Here is a 22,451-nt window from a genome sequence, read left to right as displayed (position 1 = left end):
GTTTGACCCCACGCCTTAATCTCTAATACTGATCCAGAGAAAGCTACACAAGGCTGGAGGAAGACTGCCAAGTGGAACGATCGCCAAGGCCGCATTCTCAAGATTACAACTGGAGAAGGCCCTATGTTCAGAGAGGGAAATGAAGAAGAATCTGAGTTTGAGTCGGAGTCAGAGTATGTCATAGCTCCTAACACTCCTGATGTCCCAGTCAAGGTCCCCTTCCCGCTATTTTATCACAAACTTGTGGTTGCTTCAGAAGCTGAGTCTGCTAGGGTCATCCCCACTCCCAGGGAAGGTGACAACCTGGAGCCTGTTCCAGGGGCCACCTCCTCTACTGTGTCGCCTGTGACTTACCATGAGATGTCTTTCCTCTCCGAGCTTTTCGCTCGTGTCAACTTAATGAACGCTAAGTTTGCTTATGACTCGTCTCAATTTAACTGTAATGCAATTCTGAATGACTATGAGGAATTTGACTTGAGTGACTACCCACCTCACCTAGCCAAAGAACTTGACAATAGGGAAACCATAACCCCCATCATTGAGGAGACCGAACCTATTAACGTAGGAACCGACAACACACCTCAAGAACTTAGGATAGGGACAACCCTTGACCCCTCGGAAAGACAACAGTTCATTGACCTCCTCCACGAATACAAGGACGTATTCGCCTGGTCCTACAAAGATATGCCTGGGATTGACAGGGAAATTGCAGAGCACCGGATACCTATCAAGCCCGGAGTTAAACCCTTGAAGCAAAAACTGCGCTGGATGCGTCCTGAATGGGCCTTAAAAATAAAAGAAGAAGTAGATAAACAGTTCAAGGCGGCATTCATAAAAGTGTCTGAGTACTCTGACTGGGTGGCCAACATTGTTCCTGTACCGAAGAAAGACGGGAGGATTCGAGTTTGCGTCGACTTCGGGGATCTGAACAAGGCGAGTCCAAAGGACGACTTCCCTTTTCCACATGTTGACATTCTGGTGGATAATTGGTCGGACTCACTTGGACGTTTAGTTTTCGGTACTTGTCGTTAGGAGCACTTAGACCAAAACACAATTTATAACTCCACAAACAACTCTACAATTAGTAAAGAGGCAAGTAAAGGTCGGATCCCAAGGGACGGGAATTGAGATGAGATTTTCAATTGCAACAAGTGGTGTCTAGGGGTGTCACAATTTGGGGTTTGAAGAAGAAGATCACTAAACTAAATAGCAATAAAAGTAAACAAGCAAGATGATTAAAAAGGGATGTAAACAATTGATAAAAGGCACTAGGGTGTCATGGGGTCATAGGGAATTCATGGGAATTGATCATACAAACATATTCTCAAATTATAAGCAAGCAATTATTGTTGTGATGGATCGAGTTGGTTTATATCTTACAATCCTAGGAAAGTTTGGGTCCCGGAGCCGAATCGAATAGATTGTACAATACCTACAAGTCGACTTAATCTTCCCTAGTCAACTATATGCATGGTCTAATGAGACTCGAGTTGGTTTATGTCTTACAAGTCTCATTGAAAAGATAGGTGATGGGTAAAAAATGCAAGGATTCATAGGCTCGCATTTCATCAAACATAACATGTGCATAAGTTGAGATCACAACAAGCAAGCAAATAAACTATGAAAACATATTAATTTAAGCATGAATCATCCCCCCATGTTGGTTTCCCCTAATTACCCATTAACCCTAGCTAAGGAAACTACTCACTCATTATCATGTTGAACATGCTAGAAAGGTTGTCAATCATACCAACAAAGTAAAACATGATGAATAAATGAAGATAATTAACAATAATTAAAAAGGGATTAAGAGAATTATACCTACTAATGATTCCAATAATAAAGCAAAGAATAATAGAAGTACTTGATGATTGATTGGAAGGTTGTCAATCTCCCAATAATAACCCAAATAATCTTCAATTACCCAAAATGAAAGATGAACAAAAGAGAGATTAAGGAAATGAGATTTGTATTAATACTTGATTAAATGTTGATTACAAGATTAAAGAGAGATTAGATTGATATAAACTACACTAGAGATTGCTAAGAAGAACATGATAATCTAATTAGACTAATGGGGTATTTATAGTGGGGATTAGGTACATAAATTAGGGTTTACTAAGGGCTTAAATGACGATTAAGTCCTTGAGGAATCGCCGGTCTCAAGAGAGACTCCGGTCTCCTTTTCGCCGGTCTTTCAAAAATATGCGCATCCTTCATTGAACAAGTAGAAGACGGATTTAGCTGTCACACAATCCGAGCGTCCAGGGCACGGGACGGGCGGATTGTGGGTGTTTTGGACGAGCGGATTCGCGGGGTGGACGGGCGGATTGTGGTGGTTCTGGACGGGCGTCCAGCTGTGGAAGACGCTCGGATTGCATGTGCGAGACGGGCGGATTGTGGGCAATTCGCTCGGATTCCCTGTCAGCTTCTTCCTTTCTTCTTTTCTTCCTTTCTCTTCATAAAATCTTTGAGGATTTCCTCGGGGATGCAAGGATATTTTCTCATCATTGCCCATCTACTATAGTATGTACAAAGGCCTTCTAATCTTATCTTCTCTTTGATGCTTAGTCATTGAATTCAATCAATTTAGCTTTATTTTGCCATGAAAATGCAAGGTTTGCACTCCTTTCCTGCCAAGGGATCAAAACCTCAAAGAATATGCAAAACAAAGGACTAAAGACAATAAATGACCCAAATATGCACTAAAAAGCATGGGAACAAGGCTAATTCGGGGACTAAATATGATCAAATTATGGTCACATCAAATATCCCCAAACCGAACCTATGCTCGTTCGAGTAAAGAGGTGACAAAGACTAGGACCGTTATTTAAATTAACCTAATAGCATAGCCGATATGAGACAATTAGCGGGTCTCACTCCGCCTCTTCAACTCACAACAAGACAACTATGAGGTAGGATGCCTTCTTGCAAGGCAAGGTGGGTCTTGCCAAAATGGCGACACATCCAAACATTAAAGCACATAAAATCAAGTAATGGATGCATCTACAAAAGAATTGCCACTTTCCTCATCTAAGTGGCGGAAATTATCTACAAGGGAAGCAATTTAAGGGTACACACTCCTTCATAGATGCAATTTCTTCAAACTACTAAGCCTAGAAGGATACCAATAAATCACCTCCAATTTGTGTCAAGCTAGGGTACCTTTGTCCTCAATCGTTAAATGCTTTCGTCAAGAGTAGACTCCCTATGGTGTTAGAAACACTGGAGAATCGCGGAATTCCCCCTCTTTCCTAGACAAGAAGAAGGGTCGTCCCCTCTTTACCATGCACAAAAATGGATACGATGGATAAAGGGATCGATAGTATTTGAGTTTCATTTTGGGAGTTTGCTTTTGTTGTTGTTTTATCCCCCAATTTCTTGTGGCATATAACAATTGAGAACACGTTCTTTTGCCATTTCTTTTGATTTTTGGCATTTCAATACTTGACAACTTTTCAACTTTTTGCATTTCTTTTTGAACATTTTCAAAGTCACCCCATATGTAGTAAGGGTGCCTTATATTTGAAGTTTTAGGAGTCTATTTTTGCTCCTCTTTTCATTTGATGTATTTTGCAAACTTTCTTTCACTTTTCATTTCATTGAACTCAAATCAATTTCTTTTTGTGCCCATTCCCTTTGATGACAAAATGTATGGTAGAACATGGATGATGGATGCATGGTTTCAAGGGTCACCTTGGAATAAACGGTAGCCAAGGAGTTATCACACCACAAGGTACTCTTGACTAGGCCTTAATCCATGGGTTAAAGGATACTAGCATGACACATCCTAGGGTGTTTTACAAGTATTCTAACAAGCAAAGTCTTAAGAAGAAAAAGCATCTACTAGGGCCTATATACACTTGTCAAGCTTCCCAAGTAGACGGTTTCGCAAAATTTTTCTAACATGCAACTACATGCCATGATGCAACTAGCATATACACATCCTAATGCAAATGATTCTACCAACTAATATGACATATAAACTAAGTGCAAGTCCTAAATTCACATTGTTATACCGCATCAATCAAAATAAAGTCACATAGTCATTAACATAAAGAGGAAAAAGGAGATTGGAAAGATCATACCATGCGGTCTTCAATATCCTCATGTCTCGGATGTGGTGTAGTCGATCAATGTGAACAATAATAAAACAAACACAATATATACAATAATATATACATGACTACACTACAAAGGAAATGAACTTGTTTTTTGGTTTTTCAATTTTTCAAATTTTTTGATTTTTTCGAAATTTTTGAATAAAAGTTAAGTTAGAATTTCCCATCCCCACACTAATATGGGAATTGTCCTCAATGGCCAAAGTGATAGGAAATTATGCAAGTATGATGCATGAATTCTATACTAAATGCAAGCTATACTAATCTATACTACATGATGCATGGTTTTTTTTTGTTTATGAGGGAGAGCGTAATTTAGATTACCTCCCGTTGCGTATGCATGTACTTCCCCAAACCGAGATAGACATTATTTCTAATGTCTTAAATTATGGGGTAGTTCATGCACACAAGATGCAATGCATGAAACTAAATGTTGTCATTTTGGATTTTTCAAACGGGAACAATAAAAGAACACCTCAACGGGGCCGAGGTGTTAGTCCTCATGTTGCTAGGACTCTCCAACTATGATCAAGATAAAAATAAATAAAACAAAGAAAGAAGTAGACAAACCTCAAGAGGGTAGAAGCCTCCAAAGCTTGCTAGTCCTCCACCATATCATCATTGTCATCATTTTCCTCCATAGAAGCGGACTTATCACCACTTCCCTCTTCATTCCTTGCTCACTCCTTTCATCATATTCATTAGCCTCTTCTTCTTCATCATCTACCTCTCCATCAACACCCTCATCATCATCAACCTCATCATCGACATTCCCATCTTCACCCGGTCTTTCACCCCTAGATGTGCTTGGAAAGAAGACTTCCCTATCCGCTCAACTAGGCAAAGGACATGAAGGATCAAGTATTCCTTGCCTAGCTAAATGAAGGAGGGGTGGATATTGGGCCAAGTATGCATCTACTCGATCATTGTAAGCTTGTTTATGCATCTCTTGCATAAGTAGAGTCATGTAGTCATTGCTCACTTCAACATCTTTGGGTTTGAACTCTTGATATTTGAATGGATAGGGTGGTGTGACAATGGAGGAGGAGGGCTCTTCAATTTCGCCCCTTTGTTGACGGATGATGTACTCGGCGCCTTTGGAAAGTGGAAGTAGGTAGTTTGTTCGATGAGCACTCAAGCGGCATATCTTGGAAGGCAAAGTAAAAGATCTAGCATCATTGGTGAGCCACCCATAGTTGGTGTCAAGAGAGTTATGCTTGACCCACTTTTACTTGTTAATCATGGCATCCATGTCAATGAGATGACCCCCTTTGATCGCCATATAGGTGTTATCCTTGTTGAAATTTGCGTCAAAGTGCTTGGCCAGAGTAACTAGACCTCCATTTACGATAAAAGCGGTGCCTTCCTTGCCACAATCAACATTGAGCATATTTCCACCAAAAGCCTTAGAGCATTGTAAGGCTTAGTGAATTCCCTTCCAAGATTTAAGGCCGACTCAAGTAGAACACAATCGAGCTTTGTAAAGTGATTAGTGTCTTTTCTTGCAATTATAGTATTCCCGATGACCTTGTGCCACACTCTAATGCCCGGATGGTGGACTAGTAGAGCGCGACAAGCATGAAAGCTCTCAAATTTCTTCCCGGAAATTGCCTCCCAAAGAGGAGCGGGGTCATATTTTTCGGGCATCTTGTGATAATAAGGTGTATCACTAAGACCTAATGCTTTACTCAAAACATCAAATGTGATGCGCCTATTCACATTGGCAAGGCGAAACTTGATGTATGTTCTAGTCTCTTCCTTAGTCACTTTCAATGAACTTAAGAATTCACAGGTAAGGGAGGGGTAAGTCAATTCTCTTGTAGTAAACAATTTTCCCAACCCCATGGCTTCGAAGAAGGCTTTTGTTTGTTCAAGAACACCCAATTTGTTCAAGGCATCTTCACATATGAATTTGGTGGGTAGAATGGCTTTCTTAGCATACTTGGCAAATGTATCCCTATGGGAGTTAGAAATGAAAATTACCTCCGGATAGTTTGATAATTGAGCAATTTCCGGAGTTGTTGATGTTGTTGCTTCCAAGGGAGGATCTTGTTGTTGTTGAACTTCCAAGTTTGCACTAGCAACCACCATAGCCATTGAAGCTTTCTTTGCTTGAAGGCATTGTTGCCTTTTTGAGAGTGCATTTGCCTTGAGTGCCTTTGTTGCTCCTTTTGTTCTTGCCATTGATGATTATACCAAGAAAAGATTGAAAATCTTCAATTTCCAAATATACCCAAATCGATTTTAAGATGAAAGGATTTGCCTTTTTATTTCAAAAATCGACTCAAAGGTTGAAGATTTTGGTGCTTGGATTGATTATTGTTGTTAAAGGAGTGAATAATTGTTGTTGTAAGGAAGTTTGGATTTGATTTTGTTGGATTTGGTTGAGGAAATTTTGTTTTTGGTGATGGAGAGGATGAGGGTTTTGGGGTTTATGGGTAGTGTTTGAATGTTTGAATGAATGAATGAATGTGGGAAGGGGTATTTAAAACACCCGAAATTTTCAAAACTGCTGGGAGAAGACGAGCTGATTCCCGTCGGGACGCTCGGATTCTGCTCAATTTGGCTTCAGGAAATATCACCTAAAGACGAGCGTCTTTAAGTGAAGACGAGCGGATTTCCGCAATTCAGGACGAGCGGATTCCCTTAAAGACGAGCAGATTCTGTTACAGCGAATTTTCTCAATCTACACTGGCAAAAAGACGAGCGGATTTTTTCAGACGAGCGTCTTCTCAGTTGGGACGCTCGGATTCTCTAACAGACCAAAATTTTCAATTTTGCAGCTCATTTGGACGGACGGATTCTCCCACAGACGTTCGGATTCCCATAAGACGAGCGGATTACCCATTAGGACGCTCGGATTCCTCTTGGTCTACCCGGATTCAGTTCCATCCGTGCACTTGCGTATCCCGTGTCATTTTCATTCTTCAAATCCCGTGTTCTTCATTGTAGGGGCACTACAAAGGCATGAGTAGCCTAGGCAATTGCTATCCCCACACTAAGCTAAAGCACTACACATCAATAAAAATAATTAGTCCCTCCCTCACTTCTCTCGAAAATGATAAATATCTTGATCAAGGCATAAAAATCCAAAAAAGACAAAAATGCAGTGTAAGAATTAAAATGCAAGTTAGGGAGTTAGAAATATTTACAAATGGTGGTTTGGAGAGGACTCCACCAAACTCTCATCCTTAATGAGATGTCATGGAGGCATGTCCAAGGTGTTGTTGATGTTACTCAACACCTTAAAGAAGTAGTCAAAAGCTTGTTCATTGTCATGATAAAGATCCTCAATAGATCTTTGCACTTGTTGTCCTTCATGTTGGTCTTGATCGATAGTATTACCAATGTAGGGATTGAAAATCCCTTCAAACTCATCGTCCCAAAGACAACAAACTTCATCTACTTGGTCACTAAAGATCTCTTGAGTTGATAGAGACAACTCTCCCACTTTCTTGTCTTGGCCAATGCGGCCATCTTCTTCATTGCTTCACTTTGGTGAGCTTTTCAAACTCTCTTTGTTACAATTTCCTTGCTCTTTTAATGGAGCATCATCGACTTTCTTTTTCCATTGGAATTCCGACTTCTTCCTATCATCCTTCCGGCTATAATGATCAACCATAAAACATGGTTCATGCAAACGGGGAGCTCTCATGGTCTTGTCAAGACTGAAAGTTATGCTTTCATCTCCCACTTCTAGAGTGAGCTCTCCATGCTTCACATCTATCACCGCACCCGCGGTGTGCAAGAAAGGTCTACCTAGAATGATTGGAATATTGGAGTCTTCTTCCATGTCAACAATGACAAAGTCCACCAGGATGAAACATTTCCCAACTCTTACGGGAACATCTTCCCATATCCCTAATGGTGTCTTCGTCGATCTATCGGCCATTTGGAGTGTGATATTGGTGCATTTAAGCTCTCCCATCCCTAACCTTTTACTCACCGAGAACGGCATAACACTCACACTAGCCTCTAGATCACATAAGGCTTTGTTGATCGTGGTGTCGCCAATGGTACACGGTATTGAGAAGCTTCCCAGATCTTTAAGTTTTGGAGGTGAACTCCCTTGAAGTATTGCACTACTCACCTTAGTGAAGGCGATAGTCTCAAGGTTCCGGATCGACTTCTTTTTCGTAAGGATGTCTTTCATGTACTTTGCATAGGCCGGCACGTGATTGATTAATTCCGTGAAAGGAATCGAGACTTCCAAATTCTTCACAATCTCCATAAATTTTCCATGTTGGTCATCAAATTTGGGCTTGGCTTGACGACTTGGAAAAGGAAGTCTAATCACAATGGGCTCCTTCTCCTTGGCCTTGCCTTCATTTTTCTTTGAAACTTCTTCTTTTGATGGTTCTCCATCCTTGGAGTTTTGCACAACTTCTTCTTTGTCACTAGCTTCCACAACTTCATCCTCAACTTGCTTTTTCGGTGCTTCATACCTCGTACCACTTCTCAAGTGAATGGCACTAACCGTTTCATGTCTCGGGGGATTACTTTGAGGTGGTAATTGCCCCTTTTGTCTTTGTGAGCTTGAAGATGCTAATTGAGTCAATTGGGTTTCCAACATTTTGGTGTGGGCTAGGATGTTGTTGATGGTGATTTACTTTGCTTGACTGTCCTTTTGCATTTGAGTGAAAAACTCTTGTTGATTTTTTTGCATTTGGAGGACCGCTTTTTGAACATCAAAACCTTGGTCATTTTGTTGATTGTATGGAGTTTGATTTTGGTAACCTTGGTTTTGGTTGAAAAAGGGTCTTTGATTTTGGTTTCTCATGGGAGGTGGGGTGTATGTTGGTTGAGGGTTTTGAACATTTTGGCTTTTGTATGAGAGATTTTGGTGGAATTTTGTGTTTTCATTGTAATAATTTGAATAAGGGGTACCGCTCATGTATGCTTGAAAAGCATTCACTTGTTCATTTGTTCCCCTACATTCACTTTGGTCATGTCCCAATGTTCCACAATTCTCACATATCCCACTTGGGATTGATGAAGATGCCGTCATGGCATTGACATGTTGCTTTGGTGATTTTGAGGCTTCTTCAAGTCTAGCCATAGCCTTTTCGAACTTCAAATTGATGGTATCAATGTGAGCACTAAGTTGAGCACCCAATTGAGTAATAGAGTCCACTTTATGCTTTCCTCCTCTAGTAGCCTTGAGAGGTCTACTATATTGTGAATTATGGACCGCCATTTCCTCAATCTTGTTCCAAGTTTGATTGTCGTCAACTTCGGTGAACATTCCATTTGATCCCATGTTGAGAATGTTTCTTGAGTCTTCATAAAGACCGTTCCAAAATTGTTGTACCAAGAACCACTCGCTAAGTCCATGATGAGGACATGAGCGACAAATGCCTTTGAATCGCTCCCAAGCTTCATACAAGGATTCTTCATCTCTTTGCTTAAAGCCCGTAATTTGAGCTCTTAGCATGTTAGTCTTTTCCGGTGGGTAGAACTTTTTGTAGAAAGCTAGAGCCAATTTCTTCCAAGAGTCAATTCCGAGAGTAGTCTTATCAAGGCCTTTCAACCATTGTTTTGCGGTGCCAATTAGAGAAAAAGGAAATAAGACCCATCGAATTTGGTCTTGAGTTACACCGGTTTGAGAAATCGCATCACAATAGTCACAAAAAGTCTCCATGTGAGAGTGAGGGTCTTCACTAGGCATCCCCCCAAATTGGCTTCTTTCGACTAATTGGATAAATGCGGATTTGTAACACCCCCATTTATTCAGGAGCCTTTAGCCAGACATTCCCAAATAAATAGAACTGTTACCATCTCGGTTTCCCGAGGTAGTGAATAACAAAGTCCAACTCACCAAAGTACTTTAAATTAAAACATAATGATTACATGTTTATTACAAATTAACCAACTAAACTTAATATAAAATAAATACAACTCGCAGCGGAAAATAAATAAAGTGATAAAATCTTCTATGTGGTCTAGACTTCTAGGTAGATTGTCCAAGTCCTCACGCATTCCCACAAGCTCCCAAGTCAGCTAATCTTTAGTACCTGTTAAATCTGCTCCCCATTATGGTTCACCGCAGGTGTTCACAAATACACAGTCAACCGCGAGGTTGAGTATGAATAAACTAAACAACAATAATAATAATCCAACCAAAATAAACATTCTTCAAATTCTCATCACTTCATCCGTACAATTCACTTACGTCACTGGCAGTAGCACAAGTCCCTTAACACCGTGCTATGCTCAATTGGCAGTAGTACTTGCGTACCATGCTCATCTGGCAGTAGTAATTACTTACTATGCACAACTGTCTCTGGCAGTAGTAATTACTTACTATGCTCATCTGCCAGTAACGATTGCTCGCTATGCACAACTGGCAGTAACACCCTCCGTGTTATGCTCAACTGAATAATCAACTCTCCAACAACCAATACTCAATGACAATCCCGTCTTACTGCTCAACCAACAATTTATCATACTCAAATACTCTATTCCAATAATAAATCATAATTATTAATTTTAGTCTCGTCAACCGTCACATTTAAACATCCATTCACTTAATAATAAAAACCCGAGTTGAGTAGGAAATTCCTACCTGGCAAGCAATTCCGAATAATGCCATCTACTAAAAATATTCTTCAACAAACCCGTTCCACAAGTCCGTCACCTATAGATGAATTATATATATTTATTATTACTTAATTATTTACTTTATTCAAATAGTACCTTTAATCATAAATTAATTAATTAAGTATTTTAATTATAATCTCGTATAATTATAATTTCATTTTAATAAAACAACCCGTCCACCAAATAATTTGTATTAATCCCGCCATATTACACCCACGTCAACACAACACACCCCACAACATGTTTTAAAATCGTGTTTAACCACCCTCTTTAACCTCGACCATTCCCACACCACTAGACCACCACTCACACTACCCAACCCGTCACCACCAGCTTGCAACACCACAACCCCTGACAGCCACCAAACACTAGCCCAAACGCCCCCTACAACTCACAACCCCACGCCCTAGCAACCTCACTCACGAACATCATTAATTACCGAAAACCCGACTTATACAAACTCCACGGTTAAACCATTGCCTACGACTACCACCACCACCACTAAAGGTCACCATCATCCTCCACCGTACCCAGCACAACCAGCAACCCTTAACCACAGGCCAAACCGCCCCCACAACCCCCAACACTCACGCCCTAACTACCCCTCTAAACCCGACAGTAACAAAACGACACCCTCACTCCCCTGTTCTGCGCATTCCGGCCACCAAAACCACCAAGCAGCCGCCTTTATCCACCCTCACACCTACCCATATGCCGACAACCCTACCTGAACCCTACCCACCCAGGTTGGTCCCACACGAGTCATGCCCAGGTAAGACTATTCCCCGTTGGTCCCACACGAGTCATGCCCAGGTAAGACTATTCCCCTTCCTCGGCAACCACCGCACAACCACCACCTACGGCCACCCACAACCACCTATAACGGTCGACTATTCCCCGTTGTACCAACCCTAACCCAGGTCAGGTCCATCTCAGTCGAAGTAGGGTCAAAACCGAGGATTTTCTATTGTTTTAACCCAACAAACACCACCACAAACTCCGGTCAAACACCCCCCCCCCCAGCCGGTCAACGGTGGTCCAACGTGGGTCCGGTCACCCCCTGGTGTCCCACGGCCAAGGTCACGGTCCCAGCTAGTCATATGGTAGTCTAGTTTACGAGATACATTGTTACAAAGTCAATACATTAAATTGTAAGACGGTCTTACCTTTTATCGCTAATTGCCTCTTCCGTCTTCTAAATCTCCTTCCTCTTCTTTTATTAATTACTTTTCAGATTTATTAAGTATTTATAGTCTAGGTTTAGAGATTATATGAGGTCAATTAGGAAACTATTGTCTTTTCTAATTATTATTAGGAATTACCATATTATTATAGTTATTATTTTATTATTAAATCCCGCTTTAAATCCCGACTACTCTCATACTAGGCCTAATATAATCAGCCCATTTATTCACAACACACGGCCCAAGACTTATTACTAGCTAAACCCAATTCCCGGCTTGCTTATTTATTTATTATTTAATTAACATCTTTCTCGCAACTATTATTAGAAACCTCATTAATTAATTATTTAAATTACATAAAGTATTCTCATTAATTATTATTAAATTACGGGGTATTATAGTCTTCCCCACTTAAAATGAACTTCGTCCCGAAGTTCGCCCATAACTATTAAAACAACATTTATAAGCATTCGCACAACTGAGCCTCATTCCAACTTATGATCATTGCAACATAATTAACTTACTTAATCATTATCAAACCATATCATACTTATCAAAATGTATCACAAAACTAATTCAAAACATGAAAATGTATCACAAAATAAACTTAAAACATGAGGTGTCACAGGATTTGGCAATGAAATTTCCGGTTAAGTGTTGTGGTGTGTTAGTACCATTTGGTAGGTTCTCCTCGGTTGGTACGGAATGTGATGAAAATTTAGGCATTGTGGGTTGATTTTGTGTTGGATTTTGTGTTGGGTTCTCCTCACCTTGTCTTGCAAAAGGGTTGACGAACTCAATAGCGTTTGGTTGAATATCTACAACCTCACCAATACCTCTCAAAGTTCTCCTAGCAAGTCTTCTATTGTTTGTCAAAGTCCTTTCAATTTCGTGATCAAAGGGTAACAAGTTACCTTGTGATCTTCTAGACATGCAAAATATCAAACAACTCGAAAATAATTAGAACAAACCTTGAGGAGTTTTACTTCCCCAAGGCAAAGAAAGACACAACTAATAACAATTTAATAAAATCTAAATCAAGTTAACACCATCCCCGGCAACGGCGTCATTTTTGGTCGGACACACTTGGAGGTTTAGTTTTTGGTACTTGTCGTTAGGAGCACCTAGACCAAAACACAATTTATAACTCCACAAACAACTCTACAATTGGTAAAGAGGCAATTAAAGGTCGGATCCTAAGGGACGGGAATTGAGATGAGATTTTCAATTGCAACTAGTGGTGTCTAAGGGTGTCACAATTTGGGGTTTGAAGTAGAAGATCACTAAACTAAATAGCAATAAAAGTAAACAAGCAAGATGATTAAAAAGGGATGTAAACAATTGATAAAAGGCACTAGGGTGTCATGGGGTCATAGGGGATTCATGGGAATTGATCATACAAACATATTCTCAAATTATAAGCAAGCAATTATTGTTGTGATGGATCGAGTTGGTTTATATCTTACAATCCTAGGAAAGTTTGGGTCCCGGAGCCGAATCGATTAGATTGTACAACACCTACAAGTCGACTTAATCTTCCCTAGTCAACTATATGCATGGTCTAATGAGACTCAAGTTGGTTTATGTCTTATAAGTCTCATTGAAAAGATAGGTGATGGGTAAAAAATGCAAGGATTCATAGGCTCGCATTTTATCAAACATAACATGTGCATAAGTTGAGATCACAACAAGCAAGCAAATAAACTATGAAAACATATTAATTTAAGCATGAATCATCCCCCCATGTTGGTTTCCCCTAATTAGCCATTAACCCTAGCTAAGGAAACTACTCACTCATTATCATGTTGAACATGCTAGCAAGGTTGTCAATCATACCAACAAAGTAAAACATGATGAATAAATGAAGATAATTAACAATAATTAAAAAGGGATTAAGAGAATTATACCTAATAATGATTCCAATAATAAAGCAAAGAATAAGAGAAGTACTTGATGATTGATGGGAAGATTGTCAATCTCCCAATAATAACCCAAATAATCTTCAATTACCCAAAATGAAAGATGAACAAAAGAGAGATTAAGGAAATGAGATTTGTATTAAGACTTGATTAAATGTTGATTACAATATTAAAGAGAGATTAGATTGATATAAACTACACTAGAGATTGCTAAGAAGAACATGATAATCTAATTAGACTAATTGGGTATTTATAGTGGGGATTAGGTACATAAATTAGGGTTTACTAAGGGCTTAAATGACGATTAAGTCCTTGAGGAATCGCCGGTCTCAAGAGAGACTCCGGTCTCCTTTTCGCCGGTCTTTCAAAAATATGCGCATCCTACATTGAACAAGTAGAAGGCGGATTTAGCTGTCACACAATCCGAGCGTCCAGGGCACGGGACGGGCGGATTGTGGGTGTTTTGGACGAGCGGATTCGTGGGGTGGACGGGCGGATTGTGGTGGTTCTGGACGGGCGTCCAGCTGAGGAAGACGCTCGGATTGCATGTGCTGGACGGGCGGATTGTGGGCAATCCGCTCGGATTCCCTGTCAGCTTCTTCCTTTCTTCTTTTCTTCCTTTCTCTTCATAAAATCATTGAGGATTTCCTCGGGGATGAAAGGATCTTTTCTCATCATTACCCATCTACTATAGTATGTACAAAGGCCTTCTAATCATGTCTTCTCTTTGATGCTTGGTCATTGAATTCAATCAATTTAGCTTCATTTTGCCATGAAAATGCAAGGTTTGCACTCATTTCCTACCAAGGGATCAAAACCTCAAAGAATATGCAAAACAAAGGACTAAAGACAATAAATGACCCAAATATGCACTAAAAAGCATGGGAACAAGGCTAATTCGGGGACTAAATATGCTCAAATTATGGTCACATCAATAATACCGCCGAGTGACAGGGCTGTCGTATACCTATCAAAAATAACTAACTAAACTAACTATATAGCTAGGGAAGTCAGGTCGATCTCCTCAGGGAGGCAAGATATCCGTAAGAGTCCGTCTATTTGGTCACAAAATGGGGAGTGTTTAAATTAGGTTTCTAAACTAAAAGGTTTAAAGGAAGAGAAGCGGAAAAAAGAGCAATAAAGGAAGAAAAAGATGATAAACTATCAATAGAGATGGGACATGTCAGGATTTCGGTTCACTACGGTAGTCCAGTGACTCAACTGTAAAAAACTTAGATAAATTACTGCGAGACGGATATGGAAAGGTCCTTCCGGTCCACTTTTTATCCTAAATTACCACTAACTTAACTTTCGTCCTCGCCAGGGTAGTCTACTGTTCATAGCAGGTCTATTTAGTCCAATCTTCCGATCCAGGATTAAATTTAACCAGATTAAAAAGGTGACTCAGAAGCGTGCACTCAACTAAGCCGATAAATACAGTTATATTGCTATGGTGACAAAATCTCACAATTAATTCATCTAACTTATTCACTACATCGTCACATTTCTACCGTAGATCCCCTAATCCCAACATGAATTAGATTTAGTTTCTCATATCGCTATTAATACTATGAAAACTAACAGCAGATAAATAACCAGCATTTAACATATTAAAACGATAATTAAATTGCATAAAAGGTAATTAGGGCAGAAATTAAATGAAGTAAAACGAACAATTAAAGCAATTGAAAGAAAGATTATTATTAAGAAGGGAGAAAGAGATTACAATCGTGAGAATCCGTCGTAAAGAACGACTAAATCCGAGCGAAATAACCCCGAAAATAAAGTTACAGTGAAGTATGAAAATGATAGATGAAAAACTGAAAAATAAAGTGTCGATGATCATAGAATAGATTCATAATGACCTAGTTGACGTAAGCTTAAATAGAAAATAAACTAAGTCCAAAAGCTAAAATAAGTTCTCGGGCTAATTAAACCCCACGAAACCAAAAACCACTCGATCGAGTAGTTTGAAACCACTAGATCGAGTGAAACTCTAGATAAGTTACTCGATCGAACATAAATGTTACTCGATCGAGTAACTCCACTTTTCAGCACTTCGTGATCGAGTAATAATCCACTCGATCGATCAACCCAGACAATAAAAGCCACTCGATCGAGTAATAAAACCACTCGATCGAGCATTCTTTCTTCAAATCAGCCCAATCTCGTACCCAATGATACGTGCTTTTTATATAGTCTTTTTAGCCTATTTCAACACGTATTTCTGTGCATTTTTATACTATTTTTGTAGTATTTTGCCCCGAATTGGCTACTTTGGTTCGTTTTGTCCATTTTGTAGAAATGAACGCGAAAGTAGTGGAATTTTCCGACTCAACCTATATGCAAAAATAAACGTGAATTTTTTTGATTTTTTTTGAAATTTTCTAATTTTTTTGGATTTTTGATTTTTTTGATGAAATAAACAACAATGCAAGGCTGAAAAGTAAACGTGAATGCAAAAACAGATGCAAATGCAGACTCAAAAGGATGCAATACCCTCCCCAAACCAAAACGGACAACGCCCTCGTTGTCCTCCTGCATACACCAGCAGATATATACAGGGGAGCGGGAATATACAACCAAAAGAAAATAAAAACAATAAATAAAAAGGAGACACAAATAAAAGAGTGAGATTCACATACAAAACACGAACTTCCCCACACCCTTCCTTTTACCTCTTGTGCTCTCCTCCTCCTCCTCTGCTCAGCTCGAGCTCTCTCCGCCGCCGCCGCCGGGTCCTCGTCCTCCTCCTCCTCCTCCGCAGCACACTTCGGGTACCCCTCAGCTGGGTACCGGTAAAAGGAAGGGTGTGGCCAACCCTCTGGGATCGGACGATGTCGACTGAAGTGGTACTCGTATAGAGGGAACAAAGTCAAAGCTAAGTCCCGCTCCATACGAGCCTGTCTCTTTGCAATCTCAACTAACAAACCGTCACGACGCCCTTGGTCCATGACCGAGGACGCCTCAAAGGGTGGTGGAGGTACAAAATTAGCCGATAGGACCGAATGTGTCTCTGTCTGGTCGGCAGGTGCGAGAGTAGGAGTGGAGGTAGGGATCGGGGTAGGTGTAGGAGTGGTCGTGGAAGGCTGGCCACTCCCAGAAGTTGTGGACCCCTCTCCGGTCTCAAGTCTATGCCGCTTATTAGCTGCGGGTAAAGTGGTAGGAGGGCAGACGTGGAGGTGGTAGTCAAGCAGTGGTGGAAGTCGGGTGCCCCCTGCGACAGTAGGCAAAGGGAATAGATGGGGGAGAGTGGTGCAAGGTAAGTCCACGGACAAGGAACCGTCTATCTTCCAAGTCCGGAACTCTGTGGTCAGCCAATGCTGAGAATGCATGGCATCTAGGCTCAGATACCTCTCTCCCGGGAGGTACGGTAAGTCACGAGGCCAGACAGGGAAAAGGGAACAGGCAAGAATGGTGGCTATGCCACCGCAGACAATAGATATCGTGACCTTCTCCCCCTGGGCCTGGAAGTACTGGGCGGTCAGATAGGCAATGTTGAGGGTAAAAGGACCCTCGCAGTCAATGTTCAGGTAACCGCCTAAGATGGAGATCTCGTTGTTGTTGATGTTGTTTGGCTCCCTACGGCCAAAAATGGTGCTCCCCATCAGTCTAAGAAAGTAACGGGCAGGGGGAAGGTGGACCTGTGCGAGCTTTCGCTCGGGAAAGGTGGCCTGGGCCTAGATCCGCCAAAGCTGACGAATGACCTTCCTCGGGGCAGTAGTGTCACCCGTAAAGGAAAGGTCGAGTCTGGTACCAAACTCCTCCAAAGTCATCGAAAAAGTCCGGTTGAACAACCGGAATGACACAAAAGGACTAGTGGGGGCAGCGTCGTGTGCCCCGGAGGAGAAGGTGAACCAAGACTCAGCTCCAGAAAGGTGTGGCCACTCATAGTGATAAGTCCGGCCATCCCCAAGCCCCGTAAAAGCTCAAAAACTGACTCGTAGAAGCCGAGTCTCTCAAGTGCCGGTCGGTCTAAGAACCGGGTAGGGAAAAACTCACAGCCAACTAAGTGATAAAACCTCTTACGATGTACACCGTTAACGAAAATTACCTGCGGGTACTCGGGGTGAGAGTCGAGGGAGTTGTACCCTCGGACAGTGACCGTGCTAGAAGGAGCAGCAGAAGTAGAAGTACTAGGAGCTGGCGTAGAACGGGCACGTCCACGACCTCGGCCCCGGCCTCTTGAACCTGAGGTAGAAGCCCGTCCAGTGACGGTGCGAGGAACTAGAGCGCCGCAGCGACAGCTGGCTGGTGAGTCCGCCACGGTGTGGTCACCGTGGGTGAGGTAGAGGCGTGGGCTGCTGTGACCACCACCGAGAAAGAAAGACTAGCGGCGATCTGCTAGCGTGGTGGTGGTTTGTGGATCGAAGTGGCAAAGAAAAACGGGGCTAGCAAAGGTGCTAGCAGGTGTAAAAACTGTACCAACAGTAGAGACTAAGAACACAGGGGCTGCGGTACTAACAGAAGTGGAGGTGGTGGCAACAGCAGGGGCCACCGGCTCAGGCAAGGATGGACTAGAAGTTGAGCTAGTCGAGAGCAGAGAGCTAGAATCCATCCTGAATAAAAAGGGCAGGGGAATTTGATAAGAAAAAGCATGAAAACAGCATGGTAATCAGCCTGAAAACAACAGAAAACTCCCCTAAACAGTCGAAATTTTCGACTTACAGCACAAAAATTCCCAACTTTCCTCAAAAACTCGAATTACAGCGGATAAACAGCGATAGGGGCGGGGTATCAGGCATCAATAGCAACAATTGAGCAACAACTGAAGTAAATTAAGCATATGATAGTATCCCAAAATGAAAACCCAGATGACAGTCGAAAATTTCGACTGAAAATCACCCTTGATCGCGAATTTCGCGCAGAATTCGAACTAGGCAAGTAAATATTAATGAGGATACGGGATTAAGCATTAAGTAAGCTAAATAGGGCAAACAAGTACAGTCAAAGTCGAAAAACTCGACTAAATAAGGGATTTCGAACCCTAATCCTAATTCACCTCATAAAAAAGCGAAATTAGTGAAATTAAAATGCAAGGAGATGTAGGAGAGACTTACTTGATGAGAATGAACCTACAAATTGCAATTAATCGACAAACAACAAGCAGAAATGGCGATTTTTTGATCGAAAAACCGCAAACCCTAAAATCCCCAATAGACCGAGTAAAATAGCGAAAATCAGAGGGAAAGTAGAGGGTTTTTGACGATTAATTAGCAGCTAACAAAATATAGGTGACGGATTTGGCAAATGGGCAAGAAATATGAGGGATTTGGGGTATTTTTTTATCGCAAATATGAAGGGGGTCGAAATATTAGGGGTAAAATGAAATAAGAACAAAAAAGAAGGAAGTAAAGGAAAACTCCCTGCGTGTCTCTTGCAATTTCACTCAATCGAGTGGTTTAGAACTGCTCGATCGAGGACTTTATGGATCCATCTACTCGATCGAGTAAAAATTTACTCGATCGAGAACTCCCCTTTTCAGCTTTACTCGATCGACTAAAATGGAATCACTCGATCGAACACATTTCACTCGATCGAGTACAAAAAGCACTCGATCGAGCCATTTTCCTCGTATAAGCTCTTGAATTCGTCATTCTTCCTTTGAATTTGCGTAAAATTCCCCAAACCTGCATAAAAACACTCGCAAAAATATCCCAAAATACCAAATACGCAAAGTAAGAGTCTATAGTCTCTAATCTATACTAAAAAAAATTGTCTAAATTCTAATTGTCCTAATTAAAAGCAATAAAAGAAGTTCAACGGAAAATTTAAAAATTGTTTTTACAAGTTGGTACACGGGGCATTTCCCCGCTCACTTCCCAAGGCAATTCAGCAACCCCTTCGAGGGCTCCTGACTGGACGACGTCATCTCAGCAACGTTTATTGTCCTCTTCAGCTTCCATGAGCTTGAACTTGAATCATTAGGAGGAGAATAGTTGACATCCACATATGCGCGAACTTTTCTCACCCTTGCTCCTTTCTCACCGGCTCTAACACTGTCACTCCCACCTTGACTGACATTAATTGCACAACACCCCTTGACAGCTCCTACATTATTTTCATCTGTACCTGCAGCAAGGAAAACAGACAAACTTTCCTCCTTTTTGCTCTCAACCTGAGGCGGAGCGGTTTCAATAGCAGCACAATGCTCCAAATTTTCATTTGGATTGTCAATAATAGGGTTAACAGAAGAGAGGGCATTGCAAGGCTGAGCTTGCATGGGAGCCCTCCGGATCTTAGACTGATGGAATATCAGCTCCTCGTCCCCAACCTGAAAAGTCAATGTCTTGCCCCCAACGTCTATTACTGCACGGGCAGTAAATAAAAATGGTCTCCCTAAAATAATAGGTGTGTGGAAATCTTCGGGGATGTTAAGTACAACGAAGTCAACGGGAATAAAGAACCTCCCGATCATAACAAGTATGTCTTCTATGACACCTAGTGGCCATGATATGCTACGGTCGGCCATCTAAACAGTCATGTTTGTGCAATTAAACTTTGTCAAACCAAGTCTCTTAGCCAGAGACAGCGGTAAGACACTCACGCTAGCGCCAAGATCGCATAACGCGTTATCAATCAAATAGGTACCAATATGACACGGAATCGAAAAACTACCCGGGTTTGACTGTTTGGGAGGTAACTTATTCTGAACTAGGGCCGTCCCTACCTCGGTCAAAGCTACCGTCTCATGATCATTAATGTGCCTCTTACGCGATAAAATTTCTTTCATAAATTTAAGGTAAGAGGGTACCTGTGTCAGCAGTTCGGCGAATGGCACAGTGACCCGCAAGCTTCTCAAGATTTCGGCAAATTTGCCGAATTGTTGATTAGCTTTAGTAATCTGCAGACGCCTCCGGAAGGGCACCGTTATTGGTATCTCGAGTCCCTTGTTCCTCTCTTCTAACGTGTCAGCCGGATCAAGCTCCAAGTCTTTCGGACGCTTCTTTCTTCTCGAACGAGGTCTTTCAGGTGATTTCTCATTCGATCGAGCACTAGCAGGCTCTCGATCAAGCTGTTCCTTATACATACTACTCGATCGATAAAAAATACCACTCGATCGAGTAGTTTCTTCAACAGAGTTACTCGATCGAGCAGAAATTTCACTCGATCGAGCAGTTCCGTTTTCCTGTTCACTCGATCGAGTAGAAATTCCACTCGATCGAGCACTTTCTTCAGCATTTTTACTCGATCGACCCCCAGAAACTAGTCGATCGAGCACTTTCTTTGCCATCAGCTCCTTTTCTTCGCCAGAACACTGTTCATCAGCAATATTTTCCTTCCTCGGGTCTGATTTCAACACTTCCGGTCCCTCATATGAACGACCGCTTCTCAAATTAATTAAATTTACCGTCTCATGTGGATTTTTCTCAGCTTGTGACGGTAAATGACCCGGTTTCCTTGAAGACTGGTTCGCGGCTAACTGGGCAACTTGAGTTTCAAGTGCCTTGATTGATGCGTCTTTTTGTTGATCACTCAGCTGCCACTGCTTTGTCAAAGACTGCAGCATTGTTTTCAACTCACCAAGTTCACTTATCCCACCAGAAGACGATGCACCCTGGTTAGGTGTAGGAAAGGAAGGAGGCTTCTAAAAGCCTTGTTGACTCTTATGTGGAGGGACATATGGCTGCTACTGCTGCGGAGGATGGGTAGGATTGAGCACATTTTGACTAGTCCACCTCAAATTGGGATGGACTTCCCCTTGGTTGTTATAGTAGGAACCCCCTTCCTTGCCTGTATTGTTGAAAAGCAAGGACCTGTTCTTTCTTTGTAAGACAGCCAACAGCAGTGTGACCGTCATTGCTCCCACATCTCTCTCATGTGATGGTCTCCCCTCTAGTAAGCAGATGAACCGTTTAAGGCTCCCCAGCAGAATGCAGCTCCAACTTATCAAACCTGGCATTCATGGCTTCCAGCTGAGCCACAACTTGCTTATCGACTGCATGAACTGTTCTAATACCATCCCTCGGGTTTCCATACTCAGCACAATGATTTTCCATCTCTTCAATAAGGGCCCATCCCTTATCATCGTCAGTGTTCTCTTGGAATCTTCCATTAAATGACGCATCAAGTATGGCACTGTGATCATCATATAGCCCATTGTAGAACTGGTTAGACAGAAACCACGGATCGAAACCATGGTGAGGAATAGACCTCACCAACTTCTTAAAACGGGACCATGCTTCATATAAAGTTTCATCAGGTGCTTGCTTGAAACTTGTGATCTTTGCCCTCAGCTGATTGGTGCGCTATGGAGGGAAATATCTCTTGTAAAAAGCAAGTGCAAGGGTCTCCCAGTTGGTAACCCCTGCGGCTTCGCGGTCCAAATCAGTCAGCCACTCCCTGGCTGAGTCAGTCAAAGAAAAATGGAACAAAACCTCCTTAATCTTGTCTTGAGTTACCACCTTTGTGGCGGGGATAGTAGAAGAGTAGTCTGTAAACACCTCCATGTGCTTCCTCGGGTCTTCACCTGCCACACCTCTATAGAGATTTCTCTCCACCAGATTGATATAGGAAGGACGAATGTCAAATGTATTCCCATCCTCAGTCTGGAGATTGAAACCCTTTGGAATTGAAGCAGCCTTAGGCTCCGAGTGACTAGCAATGTTCGGCATCTTTACTGGTTG

The 22,451-nt window shown here is 41.6% G+C and overlaps 2 non-coding genes across 2 annotated transcripts; both read left to right on the top strand.

The window, feature by feature from the left end:
- The first annotated feature begins 9,448 nt into the window (after nt 1-9,448).
- Nucleotides 9,449-9,555, top strand: LOC141625688 (small nucleolar RNA R71). Its single transcript, XR_012535454.1, has one exon. It is a non-coding gene; the product is annotated as a small nucleolar RNA R71 (small nucleolar RNA).
- Nucleotides 9,556-21,957: 12,402 nt separating this feature from the next.
- LOC141625684 (small nucleolar RNA R71) lies at nt 21,958-22,063 on the top strand. Its single transcript, XR_012535452.1, has one exon. It is a non-coding gene; the product is annotated as a small nucleolar RNA R71 (small nucleolar RNA).
- The last annotated feature ends 388 nt before the right edge of the window (nt 22,064-22,451 follow it).

The sequence above is a fragment of the Silene latifolia genome, chromosome X (assembly GCF_048544455.1).
Source record: "Silene latifolia isolate original U9 population chromosome X, ASM4854445v1, whole genome shotgun sequence".
NCBI classification, from domain to species: domain Eukaryota; kingdom Viridiplantae; phylum Streptophyta; class Magnoliopsida; order Caryophyllales; family Caryophyllaceae; genus Silene; species Silene latifolia.
Note: the sequence above shows the minus strand (reverse complement) of the source record. Positions and strands in the feature narration are given on the sequence as shown.